Raw genomic sequence first — 15,619 nt, 5'->3', positions numbered from 1 at the left:
CTTAAGGCAATTCCAGTCCCTCTAAAAAATAGGATTAATGAGAGACCACAGGCTTAAAGTGGAATGAAGCCAATTAGATACATTACTGATTAATTCAGTAGACACTTAGTGGACACTTTATGTGCCATGCCCTATGCTAAGCAATGGAACCATGGAGTTGATTCCGGTATGTTCCCAACCTCAAGAAACTCAATGTATGATAGAGAAATGAAAATGTCTAGACTGCTTGTCTTTTCATCACTCTGACTTCAATACCTAGCCTCGTACTTGGCACATAGTCGATGTTTAATAAACAGTTGCTGAACAAATAAATGAATAAATGAGTAGGAGATGAAAGGAATGCTATGGAAGGTATAGATAAGGCTCTGTGAGAGTATGGGATAAGAAACCAGAGCCAGGGAGGTATCGTTTTAACCATCTCTTGTTTACTGAGGGCACCAGGCACCGTGCCAGTTGCTGGGAAATCAGGGAGAAAGGGCATTCATCCCCTATTCTCTAAGATCCCACAGCCCAGGGGATGAGGCCAGATGAGAAAATCAATGCTTACAGGATGGTGTGAGAATTACGGAGCAGAGATATGTTGAGAGCTCTGATAAGAGAATATGGTGGGGGAGTGCAAGGAGGGGAAGCCAATGAACTCATTGATCAAGCAACCAGTGTCCTTCATAATGAGATTTCTATGTTCTCAGCCCTTTCCTGCATTTCCTGTGGGAGCCTCAAGAATATACTAATCCATTTGCTCAAGGAGATTATAATCAGTATGGGGAGGGACAAAAGCCACCCATAGGGCACTAAATAAAGACTCAAAATATTGGGAAGTGCCTGGTTACGTGCACACTTCAAGACAAAGAAGGTCACAGAAGACAGAACTCAGGTTCACAGTGGGCCCAGGTGGTTGGGAAGGGCTTCCTGGAGGAGGAACATTCTGGAAGGGAAGCTCTGGGGACTATATATCTCTGAGGGTCTCCAATTCCAGGCTGGGGACCTTTTATAGAGTTATAGTTTACTCTGTAGGCAGCAAAGAGCCACTAAAGCATATTGAGCTGGGGAGTGGCATGATTAGATAGAGATTTTAGAAAAATTACTCTGGGACATAATATAGAGAATGGGGAAGGGAGCTGGCCATGCAAGGTAAGAGAGCGGGGCCAGCTCTGCCATAGCACCAGTGATAGGTCATGAAGGCCTCAACCACACCCTTCAGGTGAGAGACCCTGGCTCCCAGCAGTTGGATGGCCAACGCAAACAGTTCCCTTCCCTTGGCGGAAAGTGAAGGTTTCTTGGGAGTTCCAATTCACTTGTTCATTCAACAAATAGTTATTGTTCTAGGCACAGATCTAGGCCCTAGGGATAGAACTGTGAACAAAACAACAAAATCCCCTGCCTTTGTGAAGCTTCCATCCTATAGTCATCTCTATTGCTGTAGATGGCTCCCAGGGAGAGAAGAAAGCTGGCCCAGAGCTGCCTTTCAGGGCGGTCCATCGGGGAGGTTCTCTCGCAAACAGTCTGCTTCCTCCCCACAACTCTCTCCCACAGCTAATAAGCCATGTGCTTCTTCCATTTTATCCCATTTAATCCTGATCCCCAGCAGAGCCTAATGAGGTGGAGGGTGGTGCCCATTATGCAATGATAATGTGTGGGCAAGGACTCCCTGGGATGCCACTGGCAATGGCTACCCTTAGAGGATACTGAGGCAGGAGGCAGCTGTGGGAAGAAGCTGCCGTTCATCTGGCAGGGAGTTTGTGGGGAGGCCCCATCCCTGGCAGGGGGAGGCTTCCTCAATGCCTGAGTTGGTCCATGGATACCTGGGGAGTGTCACACATCTCACCAAAAGCAACACTGATAGCCACAGAATGTTAATCAGACTCAGACATCAGGAGCTAAGACGATAACTGTGACGCTGAAAACACACAAAATAACCAGGCAGCCTTTGTAGTTAACTTCCGCTCCCTTCCAGCAGTCATTTGGAGCCAATGATTTCTTAATTCAGTGCTCATTTGGTGACTTTAATTTCCAATTAATTTTGCCGGTTTTCCTCCGAGGTGCTCATGGTGTGATAGAAATTCCTGAATGGGTAAGAACCCACCACAGGGACCCAGGGGTCGGGGGAAGGGCTGAGACCAAGCTATCACTAGAAGGGCTGGACCCTGCCTGAGGGCCGGGAGGCAGAGCCTCCTGAGCTCAGGGGTCCTTGGGAGAGTCCTCTGCTAGGAGGCGGCTGGTGGGAGCTGATAAAGTAGTGCAGGGGTTGGGGGTACCCTTGAATTTCTCTAACTCTTGATGAGAGTTTTGATTTCCTGCTGGGGATAGAGTAGGAGAGGAAGCTTAGCCCTGCTGGAGGTACTTGAAGGGAAGGGTCAGGACCAAAGACAGCATCCTCCCTTCTGCTGAGGAAAGGAGGATTTGAGAGGTCCTAGTGCTCTAAGCTAGCACCACCGGTGCCCTGCCCAGATCCTTTTCTGCTGAGCCTACACACCCATTGCCCAGCTGCTGCAGATGTCAGCTACTAATGGCTCACGGCCTCCTTCTTCTCTAGAATTGCCTTTGACAAATAGAATTCACCTCTCCTGGGATGTTCTGCTCTCCCTGCACTCAGAGCATCCTGTAGGCAAGAACTGAATGGTATAGGCAAAAAGCTGCACCCCTTCTCTTTATCCCCTGCCCCTTGCCGCAGGGTGAGACTGCTTCTGTGAAGCAGGTGCTGTTCCACAGTGGTGCAGCCAGACCCCAGCTGAGACCACATCCTTCTTTAAATCTTCCCATGTTCTTCTGTCTTCCTTCTCTCCCTCCCTCCCTTTCTCTTGCAAGGACCCCTCGATAAATCCCATGCACCTGAATCTCTGTCTTGGGCTGTTTCTAGGGAACATAAATGACAATGGTACTTTACTGCATTAAACTCTTGTGTAGGTCTCACAGTGTGCCAGGCACAGTGCTAAGTCCTTTACAAAAAGAAATTCATTTCATCCTCATAGCAACCCTATGAGGTAGGTATTGTTAGCATCCCTATTTTGAGATAAGAAAACTGAGACACAGAGAGGTTGAGAGATTCGCCCAAGTCAACCTAAGTATTAAGTTCAAAACAGGAACGTGAAGTCAGTCAATCTGGTTCCAGGCTCTGTGCCCTTAGCCATTATGCTGCCCAAGATGTAATCAGTAACCCCAGCAACTGTTCTAAAAGCATGGGTGATGTAATTCAAGAGCCTGAACCATCCAGAGGCATGAGGAGTAACTTTCCCAAGGTCCTTTGTCAGGAGGATGGAGGAAAAGGAAGATCTGAAACCCTGGAGTACTGGCCCCATGATGTCAGGACTCTCTTTTAGTCAAATCCTCCCCCACCCCTCTGGGGATGGTACTGAAGATTGATAACATGACTCAGTGGAGCAAGTGCTAGTGTGAAAGTCAGACAACCCAGATTCCAGTGCTAACTGTGTCCCTGACTCCTCTGTGACTTGGGGCCAGTAATTTTCCACCACTTGGATCCATTTCTTATCTCTGTGTGAATGGGAGTTAGTTACAAAGTCTTGAAGAGCCTCAGATCTAACTTTTTGGCTTTAGGAAGTAGCAACGTGAAGCATCCCTAGGGAGCCCCCATCAGAGGGTGAGACCAGATGTCCATGGAAAGCAGAGAAGATACATTCCATGACTTGCAGGCATCAATGGCCCCGTCTCCAAGGGATTGAGGGGAGGGGTCCACAGGGTCACAAAAGAACCTGGGTCATAGTGGCCACTCAAGCCAATTTAGGGAACTCAAGCATTTATCAGGTGCCAACATTATGCCAGGGACTTTGCACATGTAATTCTTGTCTCCCCAACCTAGGGGCACAATGGAGGCACCTTCACAGCAATTGCCCTACTTGCCATCCAAGGACCAGCCCCATGTAGAGATCCCCCCCCCAACACACACACAGTGGTATTTGGAGTCTCCATGGGGTATCTGCATTGTACTTGAGAATGAGTATTTTCTCCTATCAATTGGGGGTGTGCCATGTCCCTGCTCTCTTGCCATAAACCCTCATGGAGGGGACCCCACTGCTGCCTCCATGGCCAATGCCTTTTACAAGAAATCCACATGGGACTATGCTCCCAAAGCTGGTGGTCCTCAAGAGGCCATGAGGCAAGATATTCTCTGATGCTCCCCAAAGGAAGAGGAGAGACCCCCTCTGTACCTTGAGGCAGGGCAGGGCAGAGTGAAGGCTGTGAGAGAAGAGGAACAGGGGTGGTATAAATATCTGCCCTTTCCTTCTCCTTCACTTCCAACCCTCACCCCGCTTCCTCCTTCTCCAGACCTTAATGAGACCATATCCAAGGGCAGCCTCCTCCCTACTGGCCAGGGAAGCAGGGAGGGGCCAGGGCAAGATTCCATCTGTCATCGTGCCCTCTGTGAGTCCCTAAACCCATCCAACCCCCCACAAAACAACAACCCTCACAAATGTCCATGGCAACAGCTGCACCAGATCAAAGCCTCTGCCCAGAAGCTCGGGACCCAAAGCCTGCTGGAGGGTGCTGGAGCTGTCATGGCTGTCGCTGTCACAGATCCCAATTCCCTAGTCAGCAAGAGCTGCAAAGTCCAACCAGCCAGGACTGTTTTTTTTACTTTTTTCATGCTGTGAGTCAAAAACAACAGCTCTGTGGAGAAGGACACCAACTTTACTCTTGGAGCCAGGGCCACAGGTGGCATGTTGTGCAACTTCAGGGCCTGCCTCATGGCTGTGATGGAAGCCCCCTTGCTGTGCTCTCAGCTTCTTGTCTCACCCTCTCCATTCTACACAAGCACTGCTCTGCTGATGGCCCTCTCCTGCTTAAAAACCTCCAGAGGCTTTCAAAAACCAACTGGATGACATCTGAAGTGTCCTGTGGCATCCAAGGGCCACGGTACTCTGGCTCTCTAAACCATCTTCACTCATATCCCAGATTCCAACAAACCTGGAAACCCATTCTTTCCCAAACATGCCCCTTGCTGCCAAGCCTCAGGGCCTTTGCACATGACATTTCCTCTGCTTGGAGTGCTCTACCCTCCTCCATCCCGCCTGTGGAAATTCACATTTTCCCTGGGAAGCCTGTGAATAGAAGGAGGGCCCTGGCCATGGGACCTGATACCAAGTCAGTCAATATTATCCCCTCTCCCAGTGCTCATGCCCTCCCTCCCATTCCCTTGGCCCCTGTCTTCCTCGACCCTGGTGAACACAGTAGAATTATAGTTGTAGGGTTGGAAGGGACCTGAGAGCTCCAAGTCCCGGTGATTCTCATATTTCGGGTGCATCAAATCCCCTGGAAGGCTGTTAAAACAGAGATTCCTGGGCCCCCACCCTCAGAGTTTTTGATTCAGGAGATCTGGCATGGAGTCCAAGAATGTGTTTCTAACAAGCTACCAGGTGATGCCAATGCTGCTGGTCCAAGGACCACACTGTGGGAACTGCTGACCTAGATTTTGACTCAGAAATTCACCTTGTATCTGTTTCTCCTGAAGGATCCAAGGCCGGCACACTCCCGCTTCCGAGAGAGAGGCTGGGCTCCCAGTCACCCGCCATTCTGAGTCCTGGGGAAGGTCTCAGGTATCATTATTGCAGCGAAGTCAATGACAAGAACATAATATTCTCTGCAGGGAAAATAATCACAGTGATCCACAAAGCAGCATACTGTAACAATATCAATAGCGGCAATAATAACAATAAGAACATGATTATAATATAATGTCATCTGCCCTAATGTGCTAAATCCAGATTGATCTGAGCAATATAAAAGAATTACTGACATACGCAAATGCTCACAAAGTCTAGCTTAGATGTATTATTTGGGGCCATTTGGATGATGGCAATGGTCATGATGACTATAATAACAAGCCACATTTGTACACAGCTTTAGCATTTCTAAAGCACTTTCACTAGTTTTATTTTAGCGGCAACCCTGGGAAGTAGACTGGCAGGCAAGCTTCTCTGGTTTTATAGATGAGGCTCACATTCACGCGTCCTTTAAGCCTCCATTTGGCAAACATGGGTTGAACACCTGTTTTGGGCAGGTCAAAGTACTGAGCAGGGGCTGGGGTAGGGTTGCAGATAAAATACAGGACACCCAATTAAATGTGAATTTCGGGTAAACAACGAGTCATTTTGTAGTGTAGCTATGCCCCCAATGTCGTATGGGACGTATTTCTACGAAAAAATTATTCATCGTTCATCTGAAATTCAAATTTCACTGGGCGTCCTGTATTTTTATTTGCTAAGTCTGGCAATCCTACTGGGGAAGGAAGGAGGAGATAAAAAGAATAAGAAATGTTTCCTACCCTTAGAACAAGCTCACAGTCGGGTAGGAGATGAAAGACCCCAGTCAGATGATCCCAATCCATATAATCAGCAGGGTGGGAACAGCGCTTTCCCAGATTGAATGTGCACAGGAATCACCTGGGGATGTTGTTAAACTGCTTGTTCTGACTCAGGAGGTCCGGGGTGGGGCCTGAGATTCTGTGTTTCCAACAAGCTCCCAGGGGATGGGGTCGGCACCCCCGTGGTCCCTGACCACACTCTGAGTAGCAAGGGTGTAGAGGGAAGCTTAGAGGCTGTGGAAGCCTAGAGGAGGCACTTGGTCCATCTTTGGGGGTGAAGGAAAAGCTTCTTGGACGAGGTGGTACCTGGTGGGACTTGTCTGGTAAGAGTCAGGGGAGGAAGGTGGAGAAGATGTAGGGGAAGGGGCACCATTTTTGAAGTCCCTGTGGCAGAAGATAGAACTACCCGTTTGGGAAGGGCTGGGGTTGAATGTGGATGGAGAGTAGGGTTTGGGCAAGCAGTGCCGGGCTTTGAGAATCCAGACAGGAATCAGACAAGGTCCTTGCCAACCCAGACCCCCATCCCATCTTATGGGAGAGGCAGAGACATAAGATGGGACAGACCAGTACAACCCACTGGGACTGGTGCTGAGTTGGAGGTAAGCACTGGAGGGGTGGGAGCCCAGGGAGGGGTCAACTTAGTCCACCTGGGGCTTGTTGGATGAATGAATTCAAAGTGACCTTAGCTGCAGGGCAAAAATCCAGGCCCATAAGGAGGCACAGCTGACACAGTAGCCCAGAGCCTGAACCTCAGGCCTTTATTCATTTCACATCATTTTGCATACCTTGGTCAGAACATCAGTGGCAGAGAAACTGGCTATGTCAGTGGACTTGGATTCATGGATGGGGTTCTGGAATCTGTCGTTATGTGGTTCTGGGGAGCTTTAAAGTTAACAGGCTGGGGCAGTAGCACTCACGAGGCCTGTTCCAGTGTTCTCCGGATTTATCATAGCACCCAAGGCAGGTGGCTAGTGTTCCTCCAAGTCCATTCTCTCCTCTTTCCTTTGGTAATAGATAGCCTGTGTTTTAGCTTGGTTCGTGGCCTCTCAGAGCAAAGTCTACACTTCCCAGCCTCCCTAGATGTGGCCTGACTAACGGGGTGTGGTGGACGTAACCTGCGAATCAGAATCAGTCTGGGTGCAGAACAGGAAACAGAAAGTACTCTAGGTTTTCCAAGTAAAATGAGATTTAATAAAGGGGTAAGGGCTTGCAAAGTCATTGGCAGGCCTGGAAGCATGGAGGTTGTGGGATGCTGCTAGGGTTTCTGATCACGCCATGGCGGGTACAAACCAGAGGTCAGGATGCCCCAGAAACCGCTCCCATGTCACAGCCGCCCACAGACACAAGGTGACCAGACAGTGCCCTGAAGATCCAGCCACTGTTGAAACTCCCATGGGCCAGGGGCTACAGGCCTGCCGTGTCCACTGCCGAAGGAAGAATGGCCTCAGCTCTCCTTCTGCCTTCCAAATTGCACATGGGTGAAGCTCACGGCCTGGAACTAGTCACAACCAGAATCCTAGTCTCAAAGGACTCTGAGAAATTCGGTAACAAGGTTTCCAGGCTCTGTGATGAAGTGAAAGCATAGTGGTGGGCGTTGGGGGCGGTGCCGAACGCTGACAATACTCACCCTCGCCCCTGCTGGCAACTGGGATAAGAACATGATATAAAGGCGACTTCCTAGGATGGCAGAGAGTCACAAGAGAGGTCACAGAAATGCCAGAGGAGCTGGGACCTTGGCATGGATGAGACATAAACTTCTATCTTGTTTAAGTCACTGTTTCAGCAGCCGAGCCTGTGTCCTGACGCAGCACCATGAAGTGTAAAATGAGGCCTCAAGAGGTATCGCTTCCAGAATGTGTGGTGTCGACGTTACTGGAGTATCAGTTCAAACCTGGCCATCACGAGTGTGGCGATAAATATGCCATGGGCAGACAAAGCAGTATTCAGGGCTGTGGCAGCTGGCGCCAAACGTGGGCCATTGCGGCCACGTGGAGGGAAGTTCTGGGGTGCTCAGAGGGGATAGGGACGCGGGGGAAGACTTCTTGCAGGAGGTAGAGCTCAAGATGGAGAGGAAGAGGAAGGCTTTCCAATGGAGGCCACTTCTCCCTCCCTTTCCCAGGGCCGCACCAAGCGGCGAGCCGTCCTGAGAGCTTGAGGGGCAGGAGGAGAGAGGCATGGTGCCTACGGTTAACCGGGGTGGTGGGGGGGCTGACTTTCAACCCGCAGCAGGATGGAGACCAGATGGTGGCCTGGGAGGTGTGCAGGGCAAGGGGCTAGGTGTGGCTCCAAAGGGACGGCCCTGTGTCTCTGAGATATTAGCTTCAAGACTCTGAAGACAGGATGGCAACGGATGTGCACTCAAGTGACGGGCTCCAGGTCATGAACTGGTGCCTGGGTCTGGCTCCCCCCTCCCCACCCTGCGGCTCCTCCTCAGGAGGGCACGCAGCATTCACCCTTCACACAGGGGTGCCTCTCGTAGGCCTGCAGCCTGGGAACAAGGAGAGTCACGTGAACCTGCATGCCAAGCCCTGGGGTTGTATCACACCCAATCAGCCATTCTCCCTTTGCCCAGCTTTGGGAAGAGTATGTATTTAGATGCCAGATAAGCCCCAGCTGGCCAGGGTCAGGGCTCATTTAGAGACCAGGCCAGGACTGTCCAGCGTAGAGGCATAATCCAGGGCCAGGATCAGAAATTAGACTGGGACAGGGACCAATCTGTGACTAGGGTTGGGCTCAGCCTGGGACCAGAGTCATAGCTTAGCCTGTGACAAGGAAGGACCACAGCTCAATCTAGGACCAGTGGCAGGGCTCAGTCTGGGACTGGAGTCTGGACTTAGTTTTTGATGGGGAAAGAGTGTTGAACTAACTGACCCCCCTGGGTATGAGCTCAATTTCATTAATTTCCTGGATAAGAAACCATAATTAAAAGCTATCAGAGTATAAGTGTAATTTCTTCATTTACATCATTCTTTTTTTTTATATAAATTTATTTATTTATTTATTTATTTATGGCTGTGTTGGGTCTTCGTTTCTGTGCGAGGGCTTTCTCTAGTTGCGGCAAGCGGGGGCCACTCTTCATCGCGGTGCACGGGCCTCTCACCATCGCGGCCTCTCTTGTTGCGGAGCACAGGCTCCAGACGCGCAGGCTCAGCAATTGTGGCTCACGGGCCCAGTTACTCCGCGGCATGTGGGATTTTCCCAGACCAGGGCTCGAACCCGTGTCCCCTGCACTGGCAGGCAGATTCTCAACCACTGCGCCACCAGGGAAGCCCATTTACATCATTCTTAACCTTTAAAACCATTTTACTTCTGGGCCCTCTCTTTACTCTTCCCCCAAACTTGTGGTTTAGAGCCTTTGTCCCCTGTGGTAGAAGAGGGCATACAGGCCAGGGGGTAAGCTGAGCTGCCTCGCCTCTCACAACAGGTTCAGAAAGAGATGGAGGCAGGCAAGAGGCCAGTTGAGCAGTTGCCCAGCCCAGGGCAGTCTGGTGCCCTCACAGCTTCCTGCAGTGCTTTGGAGACAAGCCCCAGGTCACCCTGAAACCCACCGGCAGGCGGCAGGCGGGCGGGCAGGCAGCTGGCTGGAGGAATTGGCAGCAGGGACGTCCTGGATCAGAGGCTTGGGCCACAGCCAAGGCTGTTTAGTTGGGGTGGAGGGTAAGGGTGGCGATTTATTCATCCTGCTCTGCAGCGAGCCCCAGGGCAGGTGCCAGCAATTTGCCAGTCCTGAGTGACAGAGCCAGGAACCACCAAGTGCCCAGGAAGGGCAGGGACCCCCCCACCCACCCAGGTCCTCATGGCCACGCTCAGCCGCTGAAGGAAACAGGAAGTGACAGTAAGTGACAAAATTGAAAATGTAATTAAGATAGATGGAAAAAAACGGCGGGGATGATAAAAGCCGTTCCTCAGGCTCTGAGATTTAAAGCGAGGTCACAGATGACCCCATCTTGGCCACACAGCCGGCAAAGAGGAGACGACGGGTGGGGGGAGGGCTTGAGGATAGGGGTCAAGCTCTGTGGAGGAGAGTGAGCAAACTGGGCTTCGGCTGCGCTGAGAGTTTTGGGTTGGATACAAGGATGAACTTCCTGCAGAAGAGGGTGGCTAAACATTGGCATAAGTGTGACTTCACCTTCTTTCCCCGAGGACATATACTTCCCTCCTGGACAGACTTGGACACAGGGGCCTGGACAACCTGACCTTTCCAAGATCTGTGGGAATAAGAAGGGCTTCATTGTCAAATGAGGAGTCTGCCAGATGGCATTTGGGGAGAGGACGATGGAAGGCGGCGCAGCACGTAGCAGGTCCTGAGGCCTTCCTGCAGGCCGGAGTTGGGAGAGTGGGAATCACGCCCCGTGGAGGTGGATGTCACAGTGCTTGGATGTAACATCCCCGAGTGACCTCTTTTCCTCTTTTGGTGTTGCCCCTCAGTTAGACCAGGAATATAGCCGGTGTGGATTCCACTCCCCAAACCCAGAGGAAGCAGCAGGCCGCCTGGCCCTGGGCTTTCCAGAGGCTCTGATGGACAGAAGCCCAGGGGCCCTGGGTGGGGAGAGCCTGCTTAGACCTTCATGGAGGGTGGGGTGTCTGGGATCCAGAGGGAGACTCAGAGTCAAGGGCTCAGCACCAATATTGCCAACCACTGCTGAGAGAGCCAGCTTAGCCTTTGTTTTGTGGGACTGAACTGGCCAGCTTTATTGGCCCCCATTCTCCTTGTATCCTTGTCAGTGCTCTGTGGCGGGCAACAGGTTGGCAGAGAAGGTGGCTTCTTTATGCTTGGTGACCTCCCAGGCTGGTGGGAGAGAAGAGACTTGTCCTTCAATTCAAGGCAGTCATTCAGTTCCCATTTATTAAACATCTACTCTGTGTGAGGCCTGGGTGGACGGGGGCCCACTGTGGAGCTTAAGAGGTTTATAGTTTTGTTAGGAATTGAAACCTATGAAGCAATCAGATATAAGTGACTTAAGTCATAACCCAAAGTGACAGGTGATTCACATGGTGAGTGCACAGAGGCTGGGGGGTGGAAGAATTCCATGCAGGCCAGAGTCATCAATACAGGCTTCTTAGATGAGGCAGAGCATGAACCTGACCTTTGCAGGACGAGGAAGAATGACTTGAAAGGTTAGAGGATGGGAATGCATCCAGGGTGGCTCAGTGTATAGGTAAACGTGTAGAGATGGGAAAGAATATTCAGAAAGAGTTTTTCTGCACTTCAGCACAGAACAAGGTCTGGGGTGGGGAGTGTAGAACTCTTGGGAGATCCCAGCCAGTCCAAGGCCACTATGGGATCAAATGTTTCTCTGTGAGAAGAGCCTGTGCCCAGGGATGCATTATTTTCCCCACGTGGATAGATCTATCGCCAAGTCAGTTCCAGATCCAAATGGCCAACTACTCAGGCCTCTTACTCTTGGGTCTACGGAACAGGTTCCCTAAGTCCTGACACCCTCCTGAAGCCACAGAAAATGAAACCAGAGAGACTGAAATAAATGTCCCCCCTCTGCTATGCCGATGGTGAGGGATCAAAATCACTCCACCCCCCACCATGGCCACAGAGTGGTGAGATGCACGTGGTGGGAGAGGGGGCCAGTGCCCCAGGCCCACTCCTTCCACTATGAGATGGACCATGAGCTCCTCTGGCCCCAAGGCCAACCCAGCAGTCGTCCATTGCCAAAGATGTAGTGGAGACAGGTTGATCTTGCCATCCCTGGACCATCTTTCATTACAGGACACGTCCTTGTTATAGATACTGAGCATAAAATAGGGCCGGCATCATCCGAGAGATTGGAGAGATGCAGGAGGAACACTCCATCATTTCAAGCACACCATCCATCCATCCATCAGAGGCCCAGCATTTATGCCTGCAGCTAGAACACTGAAATATCAGATCAGGATTTATCGGGGGATGTTAAGTCATAATTTATGCCACTCTCTCTCCCTTTTAGGGACAGTCTTCCTGAAACATCTCTGTCTCCCTGACTAGCCATTCCTAATGACCCAAGACGTGTGTCTGCCTACCTACAGCTCTTTCTGAGGGATGTTTTCTCCATTATCTCCCCCAACTCCATGGATCAGCCCCTCACGTTGGGGCAGCCCCTGTCTCTGATCTGGGAGAACAGATCCCCAGAGTACAAACTGTATGATGAAGAGGAGATAAGGCCCCTTTCCTGATTTGCCTGCTGGATCCCCTGGGGATATTGGCATTTCAGGGGAACCCCATTCCTTCACCCCTGTTGGCTCCAGGGGAACAATGGCAACTCTAGGTCCAAGCTGTGTAGCCTTGGAGAAGTCACTCTCCACACTCTCACCTTCTTTGGATGATTGGATGAACTTTAATGCTTCTCCCCACTCGAAAACTGGGTAAGCACATGTCCTGGAGGCCTCAGCTCATTTAAGGCAAAGTCTGGCAAAAGGTGGGCATTCCAGGGTTCTGGAGAGATGTTAAGTCAAGGATCCAGGCTGGGGCTGTGAAGATAATGCTTAGTCACCCCTCATCTTGGGAGGATCCCAAAGGTGGCTGTTCTTTTTCAGGAGGGTGGTGCTGGGGCTTCAGTGCTGGTTTCCTCCTGTCTCATTCCTCTCTCTTATTCTCTCTCTCTCTCTCTGTCTCTGTCTCTCTTTGCATTCTCCTCTGATTTATGCCTGCCTTGAACTTTGCCATCCTGCTTCCCACAAACTACTTATTTCAAACCACATTTTGCCAGACCACAAATAGTCCCAGTGTTGATCCAGATGCCAACCAAGGTCAGAATCCAAAGCCTCAGTCCCCAAATTCTGAATGGTCTTATTGACATTTAATGACCTCAGAGGATCCTGTCTTAGCAAGAGACCCCCTTGGACAGACAAAAATGATGGAGAAACATTCTTCAACATGGGCATTGAACATTGAATGTTCTGAGAAGCTAGGGAACATTTTCACCCTTATCTCCTCACTCCACTTTGCCACCAGGGTGTAGCTAGTTCTGTCCAAAGCCATGAGCTCCAGGGCCCTTTCAGGGGAAGTTGACCTGGGATGGAGTTGTACGAGGTAAGCATTCACACAGAGGAAACACACGTCTTAATAAAACAGGTAACATGGTTGTGACACAGCAGTGTCTTTTGATCAGATATATAGATTAAAAATATTTTTTTGAATATGAAATATCGTCACGTGGTTCGGAAAGGAGAAAACATTAAAGGCATGTAGTGGAAGATTTCCTTTCATTCCTAAGATCCAACCAGTTCCTATCCGCACCCCCACAAACTGCTACTAATTTCTTACGAAGTCTTCCAGCATTTCTTTATGCCTATTATAAGCAAAACCAAATATGTATTCACATTTCTCCCCCATTTTCCACAAAAGTTAGTATCCTATCTGTGCTATTCTGCTCCTTTCTTTTTTCACCTAATGAAATATCTTGATCTTTTTATTTCTTAATAAGCCCCTTCATTCATTTTCACAGCTACATAGTATTCCATTGCTGACTTCATAATTCAAAATCTTCCTACAACCAAACACATTTTGAAGTGGTTTGAAGGAGAACATACCTTCACCAGAGGATGTCTGAGATAAAAGATCAACGTGACTCACAGCAGTGAGTCCAAGTCTTCAGTTTACATAAGAATTGACTTGGGATGCAGAAGACATGTCCCCCCTGCCCCCATGCCTCGCCAGGATGCTGATCCAGTAGGTCTGAGATCGGACCAGTAAGCTGTGCTTTAGCAAGTTGATTCTGCTCCAGGCATCTACACCCCTCTCTCTGAGAAACTCTGGTGAATGGGAAAGAAAGTGAGAACTACATCCTATGCTGAAAATATTGTGCTTGCTGCAATTAATCATTAAATTCAGCTCCAAGGTTCCTGGCAGCTCAGACCAAAGTGGAACCAAAAGGATATAGTGTTCTCCCTGCCAGAACAAAAGGCCAGTTTTTCAGGAGACATAAACACATCCCTGACACTAAATTCTAAGCAGAATTTATCATGGGAGCCATCACTTAGGGTACATGGAGCTGCCCAACGGGCAGCATCTTCTCCGACAGCCACAGAAAATGCAGGCACATTCTTCAGAGTTCCTCTGCAGAAGTCGTGGCCTGGTGCCAAGCTCAGGACAGCTCAGCTCAGGACAGTGTTTCTGTAGGAAGCTCAGCCAACACTGGCCAGAAGGTGAAAAAACACAGGCCATCTGAGAGTGGATGTCCAGAACACCTGTGACAAGGTCAGAAAATCTGAATGGAGGAGCTCAATGTGACTGAGGAGAGAGAACCAGGAGACACATCCACTGGGCTTCTGAACCCAAGGGGAGGGAGGGTCTCTGTCCTCTGTCCCTAGGCTGTGCCCAGCATAAAGATAGAGGCCTGTCACCTTACCCTAAGAAGCTCCTGGAACAATGTGGTGGGAGAGAGAGGTGGATGGACAGCTATTTCCCCATTTTACCCCCTAAAGCTTTGAGCATTTCTCGAATCTTCAGCAATTGGTGTCACTTTCTCATTAAGCATACAACTCAGGGATTGGGACATGGTGAACACTCAATAAATATCGGCGCTGATGATATTGGTGGAGGAGGAGGGGCCGTAACTAGTGTGTTCCCCATCCTGCTGTCCTTAGGATATCTTGAAAACCTCCAGTGTTTTATGGATTCCAAGGGGGCAAATCAAAGTAAGTATGTCCAATATCCTAAATATGGCCCCTCAACCCCAACTTTTGTCTACTCAAACTTAGGCAGGCCACAACATTGTAAAGCCATTCTCTCCTCTCTCCTCTAGGCTCACCCTCATTTCAGATTGGACAATGACCTCGGTATCATGATTGTCATCAGGAGGTCCAGGTAATTGAAGCTATGGTTGAGTTGGAATAGATGAGGACATACCTCTGGGGTGTATTTAGCTTATCAGATGAGGCCTGTGATCTGGACAGATCTCATTGTTCCTATGAGATGGAAGAGAACTAAGGATTTATAGTGGGGATTGCTAGTTATATACCAAAATCCATCCTCCTCATCCTCCATAATGATAGAGTTGTAGTCAGCCACGTGGCTCTCAGCTTGGGACTACATTTCCCAACCTCAGTACAACTAAGTGCAGTCGTGGACCAAATTCTCACCAATAGCAAACGTGGTATGTACCTTTTCCAGGCCTGGGCCACAAAACCTTGGAGGTGTGCTCCATCATCCTCCCTGCCCATGAGCCCAAACTTAGACATGCCTGTGACCCAACTGCAACCAAGCAGATAAGTACAGTACCCTAGAACAATGGTTCTTAATGTTTTAGAGTACCTAAGAATTATCTTGAGGGATTGTTAGATCATAGATTGCTGGGCCATACCACAAGAATT

General features: G+C 49.8%; 1 long non-coding RNA gene across 1 annotated transcript in view; it reads right to left on the bottom strand.

Annotated features, from left to right (window-relative positions):
* LOC118890580 overlaps positions 1-5,563 on the bottom strand; it is a 30,815-nt gene extending 25,252 nt beyond the window's left edge. Inside the window, exon 1 of the long non-coding RNA XR_005018765.1 lies at positions 5,443-5,563. This is a non-coding gene — a long non-coding RNA (uncharacterized LOC118890580). The remainder of the gene's footprint in view (positions 1-5,442) is intronic.
* Positions 5,564-15,619: the final 10,056 nt, after the last annotated feature.

This window comes from Balaenoptera musculus, chromosome 2 (genome assembly GCF_009873245.2).
Source record: "Balaenoptera musculus isolate JJ_BM4_2016_0621 chromosome 2, mBalMus1.pri.v3, whole genome shotgun sequence".
NCBI classification, from domain to species: Eukaryota; Metazoa; Chordata; class Mammalia; order Artiodactyla; family Balaenopteridae; genus Balaenoptera; species Balaenoptera musculus.
This window is presented reverse-complemented; position numbering and strand designations above follow the sequence as displayed.